Below are 6472 nucleotides of genomic sequence, written 5' to 3' on the forward strand. Positions count from 1 at the left end.
GCTGTGGGGAAGACTGTGGTAAATAGAAGGTAAGTGGTGGAAAGTTGTCCTGTTACATCAACTTAAGTGGAACTGAATTTCGGAACCTGTACACGCTGCCGTGTGACTAGATTGTGTATTTGGTGCTAATGACCAAGGATAAATCTCCATCATTCACTGCTTTTCCATAGTTCCATCTGAAGGAGGTCATTTCAGGCTTTCAAGTCCATGCCATCACACTTCCCCAAGGATTTTTCCTGTAAACTCTTCTCCCAACATTCTCATCAACACACCCCAGATTGTACCCCTCACTTGCACACTGGAGCAAATTACATTGGCCAATTACCCTACTAATCCACACATCTTTGGGATGTGGGAGGAAACCAGAGCACTCAGGGGAAACCCATGCAGTCCTAAACCTGGGACTCAACACCTCCCTCTGCAACTGCATCCTTGACTTTCTGACCAACAGACCGTAATCAGTGAGGATAGGCAGCAACACCCCCAGCACAATTATTCTCAACACTGGTGCCCCACAAGGCTGCATCCTCAGCTCCCTATATATTCATGACTACATGGCCAGATACTGCTCTAATTCCATCTACAAGTTTGCAGATGATACCACCATAATAGGCCGTATCTCAAATAATGATATGTCAGTACAGGAAGGAGATAGAGAGCTTAGTGACATGGTGTCATGACAACAACCTTTCCCTCAATGTCAGCAAAACAAAAGAGCGTGTCATTGACTTCAGGAAAGGGGGCATGTACATGTACCTGTCTACATCAATGGTGCTGAGGTCGAGAGGGTTGTGAGCTTCAAGTTCCAAGGAGTGAACATCACTAATAGCCTGTCCTAGTCCAACCACATAGATGCCATGGCCAAGAAAGCTCACCAGTGCCTCTACTTCCACAGGAAGCTAAAGAAATTTAGCACGTCCTATCGACCTTTACCAACACCTCTGACACCTCATGTCTCCTCTGACACTCAACAACTCTTATCGATGCACCATAGAAAGCATCCTACCTGGACACATCATGGCTTGGTATGGCAACTAGCCCTCCCTGGGACCACAAGAGACTGCAGACAGTTGTGGACACAGCTCAGCACAACACGAAAACCAGCCTCTCCTCCATGGACTCTGTCTATACCTCTTGCTGCCTTGGTGAAGCAGCCAGCAAAATCAAAGACCCCACCGACCTGGGCCATTCCCTCTTCTCCCCCCCCCCCTCCTCTCCCATCAGGCAGAAGATATAGAAGCCTGAGGACACATACCACCAGGCTCAAGGACAGCTTCTATCCCACGGTGATAAGACTATTGAACAGTTCCCTTCTATGATGAGATGGACCCTTGACCTCTTCATGATCTTGCACCTTATTGTCTACCTGCACTGCACTTTCTCTGTAGCTGTGACACTTTATTCTGCGTTCTGTTATTGTTTTACCTTGTCCTACCTCAATGCACTGTGTAATGAATTGATCTGTACGAATGGTATGCAAGACAAGTTTTTCACTGTACCTGGGTACAAGTGACTATAATAAACCAATACCAATACTAATACCACAGGGAGAACTTGCAAACTCCGCACAGACAGCACCCGAGGTCAGGATCAAACCTGGGATGCTGGAGCTGTGAGATGGTGGCTCTACCACTGGGTGGCACTTGTGCTTGACCTCCTGGACTGGATCTGATTCCTGATGAAGACGGGGGAGTTTTTTCCCAGAACTCTTCCGCTTGTTGTCCCTGGAGTTTTCCATTGTCTTTCCACCTCTCCCAGAAGGTTGGAGGATAAGGTGGGGATAGGGTGGAGGGGGGGCTGCCTACCCAGGATGCTCTAGCTGTGGGAATGGGGCAGACAACTTAGTCCATTGCTCTTTCCAACACTGGCTTTCACCAACATACTCTAGCGCTGTGGTTCCTGATGGGTTGTGTGCAAATGTGTGACCACATATGTGGCACCAGTGGGGTTCACACACCAATGCTCGCTGGTTCTTTACAACTCGAGTTGAAAACCCGTAACACCCTGCAGTAACTGCAGTCCCACTTCACTTTTATCTCCTTGTTTCTTGGCACAGCTAATCCATATCAAAATTTACAGCATAAAAAATGCCATTTGGCCCACAGGCTCTTTAAAAGAGCCATTCTATCAGTCCTATCCCTACATTTTTTTCTTCTTGCCCTTAATAATTTTTCCTTTCCAAATGTATATATTTTTTAATTTCCCATTTTACCTTGAATGTATTGCCAATGACCTTAAACTTGTCGTGTCTTGTTACCTGCCCACTCACCAGTGCATCCCATCTATTTTCTCAAAGCCTTTCAGGATTTTTAGAGTTTACAGTAAAAGTCCAATAATCTGGCATCCCATTATTCTGAAATCTCGATGGTTTGGACTCTAGCTGCTCATTACTCCGTAATGTGAGCCAGGGGGTCCAGAGTGCAAGTGGATTGTGTGACCAGGACTAGGGGTCGAGAGTGCAGGTGGGACCGGGGTCTGGACCATGAGATGGGTGGGTGGCCGGGACCAGGGTTGGTGTCTAGAGTACAGGGAGCCAGGAAAGTGGGTGGGTTTGTTGCTAGAGTCGGGGTCTGGAGTGCTTGTATATTTCCCGCTCTCCTTAAATTCATTGGGCTCACTGGAAGTTTTAGTATACCATTGTGTAATATGTAAAAAAAAGATGAAATTGAAGTATGTTTGGGTAAGAATTGGATTAGCATCCGATAGACTGGAAAAATTGCTAGTCCAGCGCCACCCAAAGGCCAAAGGATGCTGCCAGATTATCAGAGGTTTACTGTTCTTGTTAAACATTCAAGTAACAATGTTTAGTACATTCTGTCACAAACTCTAATAAAAACCACAGATAATGTTATTTTGTTCCACACGTCAACTTTTTCAGTTTGAGTTGAATCATCAATGTGTGGAGCTACCTTCTGGACATTTAGAGAGAAATTGCGTCAGATCCAGGGGATCCTCGCTGACTGAATCGTTACACAGACAGCTGGTGATGTAAGCACCCAAGTGCACGCATATTTAGGGCTTCAATTTTTCACTTTTAATTGATAAAAATTATAAAGCACCTCAGAAAGCCTTCTGGGAAATAATATTCTTTCACAGATGAAACTACTTGACAAAAATAAATGACTACCATGCAGAAATTACAGTTTGTCTGCAGAATACCACTTGTGGCACATTCAGACGACTGCTCAATTCCATGAGTCTATGGGATGCACGTGATGGTGGTGACAAAAAAGAAAAGTAGAAGTGGGTAAAGCATCCAAAAGTTGCATGACTTGTGAGAGCAAAAGGGTTTTACTGAAGTTGTTCTGCTTTCCAGAATTATAAGGAGATACTGCACAGAAACAAGCCCTTTGGCCCACCTGGGCCATGCCAAACACTGATTCTACCCTGACCCATTTTATTCTCTGCTCATTCTCATCAACTTCCCCTAGATTCTACCACTCACCTACACCCTAGGAGCAATTTACAGCGGCCAATTAATCTACCAATCTGCATGTCTTCAGGATGTGTGAGGAAATAGGAACACCCGGAGGGAAACCCACGCAGTCACAGGGAGAACATGTAAACTCCACACAGACAGCACCCGAGGTCAGGATTGAACCTGGGTCTCTTGAACTCTACTCACCGTGCCACTGTGCAGCTCTTTTCCACTTTCACTCCAGGGTTTCTGTTGCCCAGGAGAGATTCTGTGATGTCTTTGCAAATGCAATGAAACACTGTTTTTAATAGTTTATTTACTAAACAACATACTTAAGCTACTTGCGTGCTGAGTGGTTTAACTATTGGTGCTGACTGAATGCCTTCCTGTGACCCTGTGACATTGTTGCGAAGCAAACTCGCTGTATTAATCTGCTCAATCGGATCACCTCATAAGTACACTCATGGATAGGGAGAGAACAGCAAGTCCACGCTTAGTTGCACATTGCACAGTTCTCCTTTCATTAAATAGCAACAGTGAGATACAAGTAACTTCTCTGTATAAACAATTAATGTAGCATAAGTACTGTTGGTTTTGAGTGCTGAAGCAACTTTTGTACCTGAGTTCAATTTATTTTGGGCTCCTCAGTCCTGGAGGGTGTAGGGGCTGCACTCATCCAAGCAAGTGGAGAATATTCTATCATGCCTCTTACCTGTGCCTTGTAGATGATGGAAAGGCTTGGGGTGTCAGGGGATGAGTCACCTGCCGCAGGATGCCCTACAACAGTATTCATGCGGCTGTCTAGTTGAGCATCTACTCACAGGTGACCCCTCAGGATGTTAACAGAGGAGAACTCAGCTACTGAATGTCAAGGACGGGTGGTTAGCCTCTCTGGTCGTTGCTCTGTATTCTGGTGGTGTGAGTGCTATCTGTCACTTGTATGCCTGAAAGTTGTCCAGGTCTTGCAGCGTGCAGGTACGGGCTGCCTCATTTGCTGAGGAGTTGCAAATGTAACTGAAGATTATGCAGCCATCAGCCACTACTGACCTTACGACAGAAGGAATGTCATTGATAAAGGAGCTAAAGATGGTTGAGCCTAGACACTGCCCTGAAGAACTCCTGAATGATATCCCAGGGCTGGGATGATTGACCTCCATTAACTACAACCATCTTGCTTTGTGGTGGATGATTCCAGCTACTGGAGTGTTCTCCTTTTGACGTCCAATGACTTCAGGTTACTGGGACTCCTTGCAGTTGCTCTCAACTCACCTCTGGAATCTAGTTCGTTAGTCCATGTTTATCTAAGGCTGCGGTGAGGTTTGGAGCAGAGTGGTCCTGGCAAAAGGGCACGCATTATTGTTGAGTAAATGCTGCTTGAAACATTGTTGATGACACTTTCTATCACTTTGCCGATGATTGAGAGCGGACTGATTGATCGCCTATTTTGATTTGCCTTGCTTAGTGTGGATAGTCATACTTGGGCAATTTTCCACATTGTCCGGTAGGTGGCGGTGGTGTAACTGTTCTGGAACAGCTTGGCAAGAGGCACGTCTAGTTCTGGAGCACCAGTTCTCTCTACCACAGCCAGGATGTTGCCTGGTCCCATAAACTTTGCTGTGTCCAGAGTGATTTGAATTGGCTGGAGGCTGGCTTCTCTCATGTGGGGATCTCAGGAGGAAGCCATCTTTGAGTTCAAAACCAGAAGGAAGACAAGATGGGTCATTTACTGGCTGAACAGGATTGTGAATGCCATAGAGTTTACAGAGCCATACAGCTCAGATACAGCCTCTTCAACCACCATGTCCACCAACTATCAACCATCCATTTACACTAATTCTTATTCTCCCCACATTCCCATCAACTGCCCCCAGATTCCACCACTCACTTGCACGCTACGAGTGATTTACAGCAACCAATTAACCAACCCACACATCTTTAGGATGTGGGAGCACCCAGAGGAAACCCATACAGCCACAGGGAGAACGTGCAAACTCCACACACAGTGTCAGAGGTCAAAACCGAACCTGGGTCTCTGGCGCTGGATGGCAGCGGCTCTACCAGCTGTGCCACTGCTTCAGACTCATCTATAATGAGCTGGGCACCACCATCGTTGAGGATGGGGGCGGAACATTTCCTATTAGCAGTTTAATCATCCACCACCATTCATTACTAGAAGTGACAGGACTGCAGAGCTTCAATCTGCCCCATTGATTATAAGGTTATTTAGCTTTATCTATTGTGTGCTGTGTTTTACTGTTTCGCCTGCAGCTTTCCCAGATTGGCATATCATTTATAGGTGTGCTTGCTGCTGTTCCCAATGAACCAGGTTGATCCTTTAGTTTGATTGTAAAGGCAGAAGGAGTGATATATCAGGTTCTGGATGTAAGCTCTAAGTTCTTCCCGGCTCATCTCTAGATTGATGATCAATTCAAACCTTGTCACCAGTTTCAACCACAAGCCTCTGCTTTAGCTCCTACCTCCCGAAAGCATGAGCTCAATTTGTCACCTGGGCTAAAAATATGAATGCACTCCTTCTTCTTGATCTGTGTCAGTGTGATACTTGGTCCCAGTTCTATTCAACTCTAGAAGCCAAGTTTGGTGGAACAAGGCTTGAGTGTGTTCTGTGTCTTGGCAGTGAAGTGTGGTGTTGTTTTGTATTTCAGCCTGCAATTGGCCAAGAGATGTTTGAATATACCTACAACCCTCGAGAGCTCCCTTACCTATCCTGAATGACTTTTGATCCTGGTAACACCACATACGAGTCTGTTGAATGAATTAGTAGATATTGTTTGTCACTCAACTGGAATCTTTAGACCATTAAGACTAGTCTGGCTTGCAATAGATCAACTTTATATTAGGGTGTGATATGTATGTGCCATTATATTGTACCATGTTATGTCATTGTAGATATCTCCGAACATGTTGTCATTCCTTTCCAACAGGTCAAGGTGTAACTTTGAAGCATCACTGCTGAAAACGTTCTTCCAATCCTTTCCCATTAAAGTTGCCCTGTTTTCATTAATTTCTCTGCTGTTGGGTAGCTGTCCTTATTGT

The sequence above is a fragment of the Pristis pectinata genome, chromosome 1, assembly GCF_009764475.1.
Source record: "Pristis pectinata isolate sPriPec2 chromosome 1, sPriPec2.1.pri, whole genome shotgun sequence".
In the NCBI taxonomy this organism is placed as follows: Eukaryota; Metazoa; Chordata; class Chondrichthyes; order Rhinopristiformes; family Pristidae; genus Pristis; species Pristis pectinata.